The sequence below is a fragment of the Hemiscyllium ocellatum genome, chromosome 1, assembly GCF_020745735.1.
Source record: "Hemiscyllium ocellatum isolate sHemOce1 chromosome 1, sHemOce1.pat.X.cur, whole genome shotgun sequence".
Taxonomy (NCBI): Eukaryota; Metazoa; Chordata; class Chondrichthyes; order Orectolobiformes; family Hemiscylliidae; genus Hemiscyllium; species Hemiscyllium ocellatum.
The window spans coordinates 1,285,137-1,300,076 of NC_083401.1; the positions used below are offsets into that span (position 1 = coordinate 1,285,137).

Below are 14,940 nucleotides of genomic sequence, written 5' to 3' on the forward strand. Positions count from 1 at the left end.
GGAGGGATCAGGGGAGTGAGGGATCAGGGGAGTGTGTGATCAGGGGAGTGAGGGATCAGGGGAGTGTGTGATCAGGGGGAGTGTGTGATCAGGGGAGTGTGTGATCAGGGGAGTGTGTGATCAGGGGAGTGGGGGATCAGGGGAGTGTGTGTGATCAGGGGAGTGAGGGATCAGGGGAGTGTGTGATCAGGGGAGTGAGTGATCAGGGGAGTGTGTGATCAGGGGAGTGAGGGATCAGGGGAGTGTGTGTCCAGGGGAGTGTGTGATCTCGGGGAGTGTGTGACCAGGGGAGTGAGGGATCAGGGGAGTGTGTGACCAGGGGAGTGTGGGACCAGGGGAGTGTGTGATCAGGGGAGTGTGTGAACAGGGGAGTGTGTGATCAGGGGAGTGTGTGATCAGGTGAGTGTGTGATCAGGGGAGTGAGTGATCAGGGGAGTGTGCGATCAGGGGAGTGAGGGATCAGGGGAGTGAGTGATCAGGGGAGTGTGTGATCAGGGGAGTGAGGGATCAGGGGAGTGTGTGACCAGGGGAGTGTGTGATCAGGGGAGTGTGCGATCAGGGGAGTGTGTGATCAGGGGAGTGTGTGATCAGGGGAGTGAGTGATCAGGGGAGTGTGTGATCAGGGGTGTGTGTGATCAGGGGAGTGTGTGAACAGGGGAGTGTGTGATCAGGGGTGTGTGTGATCAGGGGAGTGTGGGACCAGGGGAGTGTGTGATCAGGGGAGTGAGTGATCAGGGGAGTGAGGGATCAGGGGAGTGTGTGATTTGGGGAGTGAGGGATCAGGGGAGTGTGTGATCAGGGGAGTGTGAGATCAGGGGAGTGTGTGATCAGGGGAGTGAGGGATCAGGGGAGTGTGTGATCAGTGGAGTGTGTGACCAGGGGAGTGTGTGAACAGGGGAGTGAGGGATCAGGGGTGTGTGTGATCAGGGGAGTGAGGGATCGGGGAGTGAGGGATCAGGGGAGTGAGGGATCAGGGGAGTGAGGGATCAGGGGAGTGTGTGATTTGGGGAGTTTGTGATCAGGGGAATGTGTGATCAGGGGAGTGAGGGATCAGGGGAGTGTGTGACCAGGGGAGTGAGGGATCAGGGGAGTGTGTGATCAGGGGAGTGAGGGATCAGGGGAGTGTGTGATCAGGGGAGTGAGGGATCATGTGAGTGAGGGATCAGGGGAGTGTGTGATCAGGGGAGTGTGTGATCAGGGGAGTGTGTGAACAGGGGAGTGTGTGATCAGGGGAGTGAGGGATCAGGGGAGTGTGTGATCAGGGGAGTGAGGGATCAGGGGAGTGAGGGATCAGGGGAGTGTGTGATCAGGGGAGTGTGTGATCAGGGGAGTGAGGGATCAGGGGAGTGTGTGATCAGGGGAGTGAGGGATCAGGGGAGTGAGGGATCAGGGGAGTGTGTGATCAGGGGAGTGAGGGATCAGGGGAGTGTGTGATCAGGGGAGTGAGGGATCAGGGGAGTGTGTGATCAGGGGAGTGTGTGATCAGGGGAGTGTGTGACCAGGGGTGTGAGGGATCAGGGGATTGTGTGATCCGGAGGGTTTGTGTTTGAGAGTGTCTGGGATCGGGTGTATCTGGGTTTCGGAGAATCTGGGAGCCCGAGTGTGCCACTGTCACTCAGTGGTGAGCACTGCTGCCCCCCTGTGCCAGGAACCCGGGTTCAATTCCCACCTCGGGCGTCTCTCTGTGTGGAGTTTACACATTCTCCCCGTGTCTGTGTTGGTTTCCTCTTGGTGCTCATTAGTCAGGGGCAAATATAGGGGACGGGGGGAATGGATCTGGGTGGGTTACTCTTCGGAGGGTCGGTGTGGTCTTGATGGGCTGAAGAGCCTATTCCACACTGGCCGGATTGTGTGGTTCTGTCGGGCTTCTCTGGGATCAGTGGTCCTGGAAGAGCACAGCAGTTCAGGCAGTATCCAACGAGCAGCGAAATCAACGTTTCGGGCAAAAGCCCTTCATCAGGAATAAAGGCAGAGAGCCTGAAGCATGGAGAGATAAGCTAGAGGAGGGTGGGGGTGGGGAGAGAGTAGCATAGAGTACAATGGGTGAGTGGGGGAGGGGATGAAGGTGATAGGTCAGGGAGGAGAGGGCGGAGTGGATAGGTGGAAAAGGAACTAGGCAGGTAGGACAAGTCCGGACAGGTCATGGGGACAGTGCTGAGCTGGAAGTTTGGAACTAGGGTGAGGTGGGGGAAGGGGAAATGAGGAAACTGTTGAAGTCCACATTGATGCCCTGGGGTTGAAGTGTTCCGAGGCAGAAGATGAGGCGTTCTTCCTCCAGGCGTCTGGTGGTGAGGGAGCGGCAGTGAAGGAGGCTCAGGACTCAAGGGTACAAGCCCAGTCGCTTCAGTCTTTCAGTGTAAGGTAATCCCGTCATTCCAGGAATTGACCTCGTGAACCTACGCTGCACTCCCTCAATAGCCAGAATGTCTTTCCTCAAATTTGGAGACCAGAACTGCACACAGTACTCCAGGTGTGGTCTCACCAGGGCCCTGTACAGCTGCAGAAGAACCTCTTTGCTTCTATACTCAATCCCTCTTGTTATGAAGGCCAGTATGCTATTAGCCTTCTTCACTACCTGCTGTACCTGCATGCTTACCTTCATTGACTGGTGTACAAGAACACCCAGATCTCTCTGTACTGTCCCTTTACCTAAATTAATTCTATTGAGGTAGTAATCTACCTTCCTGTTCTTGCCACCAAAGTGGATAACCATACATTTATCCACATTAAACTGCATCTGCCATGCATCTGACCACTCACCTAACCTGTCCAGGTCACCCTGTAATCTCCTAACATCCTCCTCACATTTCACCCTGCCACCCAGCTTAGTATCATCAGCAAATGTCTCATGTTATTACTAAAACCATCTTCTATATCATTAACATATATTGTAAAAAGCTGCGATCCCAGTACTGATCCCTGCGTTACCCCACTGGTCACTGCCTGCCATTCCGAAATGGAGCCGTTTATCACTACTCTTTGTTTCCTATCAGCCAACCAACTCTCAATCCAAGTTAGAGACATCCCTGACCCTGCCATCTTGGGGGGATGGTGAGGGTGAGGGTGGGGGTGGGGGTGGGGGTGAGGGTGAGGGTGAGGGTGGGGGTGGGGGTGAGGGTGGGGGTGAGGGTGGGGGTGGGGATGGGGGTGGGGGTGAGGGTGGGGGTGGGGGTGGGGATGGGGATGGGGGTGAGGGTGGGGATGGGGGTGGGGGTGAGGGTGGGGGTGGGGATGGGGGTGGGGGTGAGGGTGGGGATGGGGGTGAGGGTGGGGGTGAGGGTGGGGGTGGGGTTGGGGATGGGGATGGGGGTGAGGGTGGGGGTGGGGGTGGGGGTGGGGATGGGGGTGAGGGTGGGGGTGGGGGTGAGGGTGGGGGTGGGGATGGGGGGGGGGGGGGGGGGGGGGGGGGGGGGGGGGGGGGGGGGGGGGGGGGGGGTGGGGGGGGGGGGGGGGGGGGGGGGGGGGGGGGGGGGGGGGGGGGGGGGGGGGGGGGGGGGGGGGGGGGGGGGGGGGGGGGGGGGGGGGGGGGGGGGGGGGGGGGTGGGGGGGGGGGGGGGGGGGGGGGGGGGGGGGGGGGGGGGGGGGGGGGGGGGGGGGGGGGTGGGGGGGGGGGGGGGGGGGGGGGGGGGGGGGGGGGGGGGTGGGGGGGGGGGGGGGGGGGGGGGGGGGGGGGGGGGGGGGGGGGGGGGGGGGGGGGGGGGGGGGGGGGGGGGGGGGGGGGGGGGGGGGGGGGGGGGGGGGGGGGGGGGGGGGGGGGGGGGGGGGGTGGGGGGGGGGGGGGGGGGGGGGGGGGGGGGGGGGGGGGGGGGGGGGGGGGGGGGGGGGGGGGGGGGGGGGGGGGGGGGGGGGGGGGGGGGGGGGGGGGGGTGGGGGGGGGGGGGGGGGTGGGGGGGGGGGGGGGGGGGGGGTGGGGGGGGGGGGGGGGGTGGGGGGGGGGGGGGGGTGGGGGGGGGGGTGGGGGGGGGGGGGGGGGGGGGTGAGGGTGGGGGTGGGGGTGGGGGTGGGGATAGGGGGTGAGGGTGGGGGTGGGGGTGAGGGTGGGGGTGGGGATGGGGGTGGGGGGTGAGGGTGGGGGTGGGGGTGGGGGTGGGGATGGGGGTGAGGGTGGGGGTGAGGGTGGGGGTGGGGTTGGGGATGGGGATGGGGGTGAGGGTGGGGATGGGGGTGGGGGTGAGGGTGGGGGTGGGGATGGGGGTGGGGGTGAGGGTGGGGGTGGGGGTGAGGGTGGGGGTGGGGATGGGGGTGGGGGTGAGGGTGGGGGTGGGGATGGGGGTGGGGGTGAGGGGTGAGGGTGGGGGTGGGGATGGGGGTGGGGGTGAGGGTGGGGGTGGGGATGGGGGTGGGGGTGAGGGTGGGGGTGGGGGTGAGGGTGGGGGTGGGGATGGGGATGGGGGTGGGGGTGAGGGTGGGGGTGGGGGTGAGGGTGGGGGTGGGGATGGGGATGGGGGTGGGGGTGGGGGTGGGGGTGGGGGTGGGGATGGGGATGGGGGTGCAACATCCCATCTTGGAGTCTTGTTCTCATCCACAGAATCTCCTGTCTACTCCCCAAACCAGCCAACCCACTCTCACTATCGCTGTCCTATTCTCCCCCCCCCTCGCCCCTCCCTCCTCACCCACAGGGACATGCTCAGTGCTGGAGACCTGCCTACTGTGGCTTACCCCCCTCCCCCAGAGTCCACAATGGCATACTTGTTATTGAGGGGAACAGCCACTGACTGCCTATTCCCATCCCCTCTCCTGATGGTCACCCAGTTACCTTAACTCGTACCTAGGTGTGACTACCTCCCGCATCTCCTCTATATCACCCCCCTCAGCCTCCTGAATGAAGCAGAGTTGACCCAGCTTCAGGTCCCTCATGCAGACTGTGAGGAGCTAGCTGGATGCATTTCAGACCATAAGACATAGGAGTGGAAGTAAGGCCATTCGGCCCATCGAGTCCACTCCGCCATTCAATCATGGCTGATGGGCATTTCAACTCCACTTACCCGCATTCTCCCCGTAGCCCTTAATTCCTCGTGACATCAAGAATCTATCAATCTCGGCCTTGCAGACATTTAGCGTCCCGGACTCCACTGCACTCTGCGGCAATGAATTCCACAGGCCCACCCCTCTCTGGCTGGAGAAATGTCTCTGCGTTTCTGTTCTGAATTGACCCCCTCTAATTCTAAGGCTGTGCCCATGGGTCCTAGTCTCCTCGCCTAATGGAAACAATTTCCTAGCGTCCACCCTTTCCAAGCCATTTCTTGCAGGTGAAGCCAGCAGGGACAACTGGTAGTGACGCTGACCTTCCACACCCTGCAAGAGGAGCATGCAACTGCTCTAGCCTCCATCCCCACTGCTCTAAATAAACGAAAAAAGCCTCATTGTAGCTCCCCTCACCAAAGTCTCCCAACACAAGGTCTCAGCACCTTTCCACACACTGTAGTACTCCTCAGCATGGCTGCTCCGGAGGTAAAAGTCTTTCCTGACTTCATCACAGTGTCCTATTTTGGATAGGGAAGGTGGGAGGGAGAGGCTTAACCAGCCCCTGACACCAGTCTATCTGTAATGTTCAGACCAGTCCTGGTGACTGCAGCACCGTCTCCCAGAATGCCTCTCAGCCACCCTCCTCTTTGCCATCTCATGGAAGGTATCCTGTGGAGGTCTTGTGTACAGTCGTGATGACTGTGGTGATGTCTCCCAGAGTTCCACTGTGATGACTCTTGGCTGCCCCTCTGATTCAGTCATGGCTGATATATTCCATAATCCCATTCTCCTGCCTCTCCCAGTAACCATTGGTCCCCTTACTAATCAAGAACCTCTATCTCTGTCTGAAATATGCTCAATGCCTTTCTTTCGAGATGTGTTGCTGGAAAAGCACAGCAGGTCAGGCAGCTTCCGAGGGGCAGGGGAATCGATGTCTCAGCTCTTGCCTAATAGCTGTGTAATCCCCCCTCCCCCAATTAGATCCTTTCCCACACCGTCTGCTCCTTTCCCTCTCCATGAGTATAGTAAAAGTCATGGAGTTGAGACCACTATCACCAAAATGCTCTCCCACCAAGAGAGCTGACACCTGGCCTGGTTCACAGTGGCACAGTGGGTTAGCACCAGGGTCCCAGGTTCAACTCCCGCCTCAGGCGACTGACTGTGTGGAGTTTGCACGTTCTCCCCGTGTCTGCGTGGGTTTCCTCCGGGTGCTCCGGTTTCCTCCCACAGTCCAAAGATGTGCGGGTCAGGTGAATTGGCCATGCTAAATTGCCCGTAGTGTTAGGTAAGGGGTAAATATAGGGGTATACGCTTTGGCGGGTCGGTGTGGACTTGTTGGGCCGAAGGGCCTGTTTCCACACTGTAAGTGATCTAATCTAATTGGGGAAGTTAATGTCACCCATAACAATAACCCTGTTACAACTGCACCTTTCCAAAATCTGCTAGCCAATGTGTTCTTCCATCTCTCCCACACATGATTGGGTGGGGAAATGGGGCCTATACAAAACTCCCAAGAAAGTGACTGCACCTGAAGAGTTCTCGCAAGCCTCCCACCCAGGGTATTGCTGCGCCTCCTGTCCTCCTTGTACAGGTCCCACCTCCCCTAGACCTAGCCCAGTGACCCTCATATCTGAAACCCTCCCTCCCACAGCAGCCCTGCAGCCACGTGTTCATCTGCACTCGCTCCCTGTTCTGAACCTCACTAGCATCTGGCACCTGTAGCAATCCTGAGATTAGTATCCGCCAGTCCTTCTTTCAAACTTCCTTCCAAACTCTCTAAATCCACTTTTCCATGGGGGTGGGGGGGGGGGGGGGGGGCAGAGTGTTGGAGAGGATTCGGAGGGACAGGATTTATGATGACTTGGAAAGCCATAGTTTGATGAGAGATAGTGAGCACAGCGTTGCAAGGGCCAGGTCACGCCTCACTAACTCGATGGAATTCTTTGAGGATGTGACAAAACAGGTTGATGAGGGTAGAGCAGTGGATGTGGTGTATATGGATTTTAACAAGGTGTTTGATAAGGTTCCCTGTGATAGACTCATTCAGAAAGTAAGGAGGCATGGGATAGAGGGAACTCTGTCCGTCTGGATACAGAGAGTAAGCAGCTATGGAGAGGTGGTGACCAAGCATGTGGATGAGGGTAGAGCAGTGGATGTAGTATACATGGATTTTAGTAAGGCATTTGATAAGGTTCCCCATGGCAGGCTTATGCGGAAAGTCAGGAGGCATGGGATAGAGGGAAATTTGGCCAATTGGATAGAGACCTGGCTAACCGGTCGAAGTCAGAGAGTGGTGGTAAATGGTAAATATTCAGCCTGGAGCCCAGTTACAAGTGGAGTTCCGCAGGGATCAGTTCTGGGTCCTCTGCTGTTTGTAATTTTTATTAATGACTTGGATGAGGGAGTCGAAAGGTGGGTCAGTAAATTTGCAGATGATACGAAGATTGGTGGAGTTGTGGACAGTGAGGAGGGCTGTTGTCTGCTGCAAAGGGACTTAGATATGATGCAGAGCTGGGCTGAGGAGTGGCAGATGGAGTTCAACCCTGCCAAGTGTGAGGTTGTCCATTTTGGAAGAACAAGTAAGAATGCGGAATACAGGGTTAATGGTAGGGTTCATAGTCAGGTGGAGGAACAGAGGGATCTTGGGGTCTATGTACATAGATCTTTGAAAGTTGCCACTCAGGTGGATAGAGCTTGTAAGAAGGTCTATGGTGTATTAGCGTTCATTAGCAGAGGGATTGAATTCAAGAGTCGTGAAGTGATGTTGCAGCTGTACAGGACTTTGGTTAGGCCACATTTGGAGTACTGTGTGCAGTTCTGGTCGCCTCACTTTAGGAAAGATGTGGAAGCTTTGGAGAGGGTGCAGAGAAGATTTACCAGGATGTTGCCTGGAATGGAGAATAGGTCGTACGAGGACAGGTTGAGAGTTCTCGGCCTTTTCTCGTTGGAACGGCGAAGGATGAGGGGTGACTTGATAGAGGTTTATAAGATGATCAGAGGAATAGATAGAGTAGACAGTCAGAAACTTTTTCCCCGGGTACAACAGAATATTACAAGGGGACATAAATTTAAGGTGAAGGGTGAAAGGTATGGGGGAGATGTCAGGGGTGGGTTCTTTACCCAGAGAGTGGTGGGGGCATGGAATGCGCTGCCCGTGGGAGTGGTAGAGTCAGAATCATTGGCGACCTTTAAGCGGCAATTGGATAGGTACATGGATGGGTGCTTAATCTAGGATAGATGTTCGGCACTACATGGTGGGCCGAAGGGCCTGTTCTGTGCTATATTGTTCTATGTTCTATGTTCTATGGGATACAGGGAACTCAGTCCGTCTGGATACAGACAGTAAGGAGCTATGGGATACAGGGAACTCAGTCCGTCTGGATACAGACAGTAAGGAGCTATGGGATACAGGGAACTCAGTCCGTCTGGATACAGACAGTAAGGAGCTATGGGATACAGGGAACTCAGTCTGTCTGGATACAGACAGTAAGGAGCTATGGGATACAGGGAACTCAGTCCGTCTGGATACAGACAGTAAGGAGCTATGGGATACAGGGAACTCAGTCCGTCTGGATACAGACAGTAAGGAGCTATGGGATACAGGGAACTCAGTCCGTCTGGATACAGACAGTAAGGAGCTATGGGATACAGGGAACTCAGTCCGTCTGGATACAGACAGTAAGGAGCTATGGGATACAGGGAACTCAGTCCGTCTGGATACAGACAGTAAGGAGCTATGGGATACAGGGAACTCAGTCCGTCTGGATACAGACAGTAAGGAGCTATGGGATACAGGGAACTCAGTCCGTCTGGATACAGACAGTAAGGAGCTATGGGATACAGGGAAATCTGTCTGTCTGGATACAGACAGTAAGGAGCTATGGGATACAGGGAACTCAGTCTGTCTGGATACAGACAGTAAGGAGCTATGGGATACAGGGAACTCAGTCTGTCTGGATACAGACAGTAAGGAGCTATGGGATACAGGGAACTCAGTCCGTCTGGATACAGACAGTAAGGAGCTATGGGATACAGGGAACTCAGTCCGTCTGGATACAGACAGTAAGGAGCTATGGGATACAGGGAACTCAGTCCGTCTGGATACAGACAGTAAGGAGCTATGGGATACAGGGAACTCAGTCCGTCTGGATACAGACAGTAAGGAGCTATGGGATACAGGGAACTCAGTCCGTCTGGATACAGACAGTAAGGAGCTATGGGATACAGGGAACTCAGTCCGTCTGGATACAGACAGTAAGGAGCTATGGGATACAGGGAACTCAGTCCGTCTGGATACAGACAGTAAGGAGCTATGGGATACAGGGAAATCTGTCTGTCTGGATACAGACAGTAAGGAGCTATGGGATACAGGGAACTCAGTCCGTCTGGATACAGACAGTAAGGAGCTATGGGATACAGGGAACTCAGTCCGTCTGGATACAGACAGTAAGGAGCTATGGGATACAGGGAACTCAGTCCGTCTGGATACAGACAGTAAGGAGCTATGGGATACAGGGAACTCAGTCCGTCTGGATACAGACAGTAAGGAGCTATGGGATACAGGGAACTCAGTCCGTCTGGATACAGACAGTAAGGAGCTATGGGATACAGGGAACTCAGTCCGTCTGGATACAGACAGTAAGGAGCTATGGGATACAGGGAACTCAGTCCGTCTGGATACAGACAGTAAGGAGCTATGGGAGACAGGGAACTCAGTCCGTCTGGATACAGACAGTAAGGAGCTATGGGATACAGGGAACTCAGTCCGTCTGGATACAGACAGTAAGGAGCTATGGGATACAGGGAACTCAGTCCGTCTGGATACAGACAGTAAGGAGCTATGGGATACAGGGAACTCAGTCCGTCTGGATACAGACAGTAAGGAGCTATGGGATACAGGGAACTCAGTCTGTCTGGATACAGACAGTAAGGAGCTATGGGATACAGGGAACTCAGTCCGTCTGGATACAGACAGTAAGGAGCTATGGGATACAGGGAACTCAGTCCGTCTGGATACAGACAGTAAGGAGCTATGGGATACAGGGAACTCAGTCCGTCTGGATACAGACAGTAAGGAGCTATGGGATACAGGGAACTCAGTCCGTCTGGATACAGACAGTAAGGAGCTATGGGATACAGGGAACTCAGTCCGTCTGGATACAGACAGTAAGGAGCTATGGGATACAGGGAACTCAGTCCGTCTGGATACAGACAGTAAGGAGCTATGGGATACAGGGAACTCAGTCCGTCTGGATACAGACAGTAAGGAGCTATGGGATACAGGTTTAGAGGAGGTGCAGAGGAGATTTCCCAGGATGCTGCCTGGACTGGAGGGTGTGTCTGATGGAGAAAGGTTGAGGGAGCTCGGGGTTTCTGATTGGAGTGAAGAAGGATGGGAGGGGAGTTGATAGAGGGGGACAGGATGGTGAGAGGCAGAGAGAGAGTGGCTAGGCAGAGGCTGTTTCCCAGGGTGGAAATGGTTATCATGAGGGGGGAAATGTTAATGTGATTGGAGGAGGGTTTAGGGGAGATGTCAGAGGGAGGGTCTTTACACGGGGTGGGGGGTGGGGAATGCACTGCCAGTGGTGGGAGTAGAGTCAGAGACATGAGGGACACTTACGCGCCTCTTGGACAGGCCCATGGATGAGAATAAACTGAAGGGTACGGAGGTTAGTCTGGTCTTAGAGTAGGATAAGAGGTCAGCACAGCATTGAGGGCCGAAGGGCCTGTACTGTTCTGTGTTGTGTGTTCCCTGAAGATGTCAGTAGAGGTCGAGGTGGTGCAGAAGCTGGCATACGGATTGCTGGTCTCCAGGAGCCAAGCTGTCATTTTCGGAGGGGTGCTGACCTCAGTGACATTGTTACTAACCTGTTTCAGTCACAGACTCTAGGGAATGTTCCAGGGACTTCTGTATGTATCCCACCATGGGAGATGGTGAAATGGGATGTTAATTAATGTCTGGAATTAAGACTTTGATGATGATACAGGAGTTGGGAGGTCATGTTGCGGCTGTACAGGACATTGGTGAGGCCACTGTTGGAATATTGTGTGCAATTCTGGTCTCCTTCCTATCGGAAAGATGTTGTGAAACTTGAAAGGGTTCAGAAAAGATTGACAAGGATGCTGCCAAGGTTGGAGGATCTGAGCTACAGGGAGAGGCTGAACAGGCTGGGGCTGTTTTCCCTGGAGCGTCGGAGGCTGAGGGGTGACCTTATAGAGGTTTACAAAATTATGAGGGGCACGGATAGGATAAATAGACAAAGTCTTTTCCCTGGGGTGGGGGAGTCCAGAACTAGAGGGCATAGGTTTAGGGTGAGAGGGGAAAGATATAAAAGAGACCCAAGGGGCAACGTTTTCACACAGAGGGTGGTATGTGTAAGAGGCATTTGGATGAGTATATGAATAGGAAGGGTTTGGAGGGATATAGGCCGGGTGCTGGCAGGTGGGGACTAGATTGGGTTGGGATATCTGGTCAGCATGGACGGGTTGGGCCGAAGGGTCTGTTTCTGTGCTGTACATCTGTATGATTGTCAGGGAAAGAGCCTCATCTGGTTCAGTAATGTCCTTTGAAGAAGGAAACTGCCTTCCTGCATGTGATTCCGGGCCAGTGTGTTTGACTCTGAACTGCTGCATGGGATGAGAAATAAAGCTTGGTTGAAGCAGCCCTCATCCCATCAACAAATTAACAAAAGGAACAAGGAAGTTGCTAGTTTATAAAAGATTGGTTAGGCCGTAGATGGAATCCTGGGATGGATACTGTGTGCAGTTCTGCTCCCCATACTACTGGACAGATGGGATTGCAGTGGAGAGGCACCCAGATGTCACTTATCTCAAGAGGGTTGGAATATAAAAGCACCGTTGTGCTACTGAGACTTTATAAAGCTCTGGTTAGGCCCCATTTGGAGTACTGTGTCCAGTTTTGGTCCCCACACCTCAGGAAGTACATACTGGCACTGGAACGTTTCCAGCGGAGATTCATACGGATGATCCCTGGAATGGGAGGTCTAACATACGAGGAACGGCTGAGGATCCTGGGATTGTATTCATTGGAGTTTAGAAGATTAAGGGGAGATTTAATAGAAACGTACAAGATAATACATGGCTTGGAAAGGGTGGACGCTAGGAAATTGTTTCCATTAGGCGAGGAGACTAGGACCCGTGGACATAGCCTGAGAATTAGAGGGGGGTCAATTCAGAACAGAAATGCGGAGACATTTCTTCAGCCAGAGAGCGGTGGGCCTGTGGAATTCATTGCCGCAGAGTGCAGTGGAGGCCGGGACGCTAAATATCTTCAAGGCCGAGATTGATAGATTCTTGTTGTCTCGAGGAATTAAGGGCTACGGGGAGAATGCGGGTAAGTGGAGTTGAAATGCCCATCAGCCATGATTGAATGGCGGAGTGGACCCGATGGGCCGAATGGCCTTACTTCCACTCTTGTCTTATGGTCTTATGTTGCCTGGGTTAGTAAGTCTCAGTTCCAGACCCAGAGAGAGAGAGAGATGAGTTAAAAGAGGTGGTGTGTGAGAGTTGTTTCCCCTGCAGCAGCTGTGTCTAAGACCAGGGGGAATAAAGTGAGGAGCATCGACTCTGATCGCGATGAGAAGGAATTATGTTACACAGAGTCTTGCAAATCTTTGGAATTCTCTCCCACAGAGGGTTGTGGAATATGAGGTTTCTGATTACCGTCGGGGTAATGGGATGTCTGGGGTAAACGGTTTTGGTGAGCCATGATCAGCGAGAATGGCAGGGCTGACTTGAAGGACTGAAAGGCTGACTTTGGTTCCCATGTTGTCACTCGCTCTCTCATCTGTCATTCTGTGAATCTGTCTGTGTGTGTGTGGGTGTGTCTGTGTGTGTGTGGGTGTGTCTGTGTGTGTGAGTCTGTGTGCGTATGTGTATGTGTGTCTGTGTGTGTGAGTCAGTGTGCGTATGTGTATGTGTGTCTCTCTCTGCCCCTTCCCTCTCACTCTCTGTCTGTCACAATCTGTTTCTGTTTCTCACACTGTCTGTGCCACTTTGTCTCAGTCTCTGTTTGTCTGTGTGTCTCTGTCTGTGTCCCCGTCTGTCTCTGTCTCTGTCTGTCTGTGTGTCTCTGTCTGTCTGTGTGTCTCTGTTTGTCTGTCTCTGTGTGCCTCTGTCTCTGTCTGTCATAGAACATAGAACAATATAGCACAGAACAGGCCCTTCGGCCCACGATGTTGTGCCGAACATCTATCCTAGATTAAGCACCCATCCATGTACCTATCCAATTGCCGCTTAAAGGTCGTCAATGATTCTGACTCTACCACTCCCATGGGCAGCGCATTCCATGCCCCCACCACTCTCTGGGTAAAGAACCCACCCCTGACATCTCCCCTGTACCTTCCACCCTTCACCTTAAATTTATGTCCCCTTGTAACACTCTGTTGTACCCGGGGAAAAAGTTTCTGACTGTCTGCTCTATCTATTCCTCTGATCATCTTATAAACCTCTATCAAGTCACCCCTCATCCTTCACTGTTCCAACGAGAAAAGGCCGAGAACTCTCAACCTATCCTCGTACGACCTATTCTCCATTCCAGGCAACATCCTGGTAAATCTTCTCTGCACCCTCTCCAAAGCTTCCACATCTTTCCTAAAGTGAGGCGACCAGAACTGCACACAGTACTCCAAATGTGGCCTAACCAAAGTCCTGTACAGCTGCAACATCACTTCACGACTCTTGAATTCAATCCCTCTGTCCCCGTCTGTCTGTGTGTCTCTGTCTGTCTGTGTGTCTCTGTTCGTCTGTGTGTCCCTGTCTGTCTGTGTGTCTCTGTCTGCCTCTGTCTCTGTTTGTCTGTCTGTCTCTGTCTGTCTGTCTGTCTCTGTCTGTCTCTGTCTCTGTCTCTGTCTGTCTGTGTGACTCTGTCTGTGTGACTCTGTCTGTGTGTCTCTGTCTTTCCTTGTCTTGGTTGTCTCTGCCTGCCTCTCTTTCCCTCTCACTCTCTCTCGCTGTCTCCCCCACCCTCTCTCTCTCGCTGTCTCCCCCACCCTCTCTCTCTCTCTGTCTCCCCCACCCTCTCTCTCTTGCTGTCTCCCCCACCCTCTCTCTCTCTGTGTTCCCCACCCTCTCTCTCTCTCGCTGTCTCCCCCACCCTCTCTCTCTCGCTGTCTCCCCCACCCTCTCTCTCTCGCTGTCTGCCCCACCCTCTCTCTCTCTCTCTGTGTTCCCCACCCTCTCTCTCTCGCTGTCTCCCCCACCCTCTCTCTCTCGCTGTCTCCCCCACCCTCTCTCTCGCTGTCTCCCCCACCCTCTCTCTCTCGCTGTCTCCCCCACCCTCTCTCTCTCTGTGTTCCCCACCCTCTCTCTCTCTCGCTGTCTCCCCCACCCTCTCTCTCTCGCTGTCTCCCCCACCCTCTCTCTCTCGCTGTCTGCCCCACCCTCTCTCTCTCTCTGTGTTCCCCACCCTCTCTCTCTCGCTGTCTCCCCCACCCTCTCTCTCTCGCTGTCTCCCCCACCCTCTCTCTCGCTGTCTCCCCCACCCTCTCTCTCTCGCTGTCTCCCCCACCCTCTCTCTCTCGCTGTCTCCCCCACCCTCTCTCTCTCTGTGTTCCCCACCCTCTCTCTCTCGCTGTCTGCCCCACCCTCTCTCTCTCTCTCTGTGTTCCCCACCCTCTCTCTCTCGCTGTCTCCCCCACCCTCTCTCTCTCGCTGTCTCCCCCACCCTCTCTCTCGCTGTCTCCCCCACCCTCTCTCTCTCGCTGTCTCCCCACCCTCTCTCTCGCTGTCTCCCCCACCCTCTCTCTCTCTCCTGCTCCCTGGTGGACTGGCTGAGAGATGATTCCTTCCACTCCTTTCCCAGTGGCTCCCGGATGGTTTCTCCCCCCTGATCACTCCTGTGGTTGGGTTTGTTGTCGCTGTTACGTTGAGGCAGGTTTCTCTCCTGTGTTTTCGCGTGTTTGACCTCAGTCCCTCCAGCCTCAACTAGATCATGATTGAATGTTGAGCAGATAA

The 14,940-nt window shown here is 55.0% G+C and overlaps 1 protein-coding gene across 4 annotated transcripts in view; it reads left to right on the forward strand.

Moving 5' to 3' along the window:
- Positions 1-14,940, forward strand: part of LOC132819697 (rho-related BTB domain-containing protein 2-like) — a 91,342-nt gene that overhangs the window by 19,112 nt on the left and 57,290 nt on the right. The window lies entirely within an intron of this gene.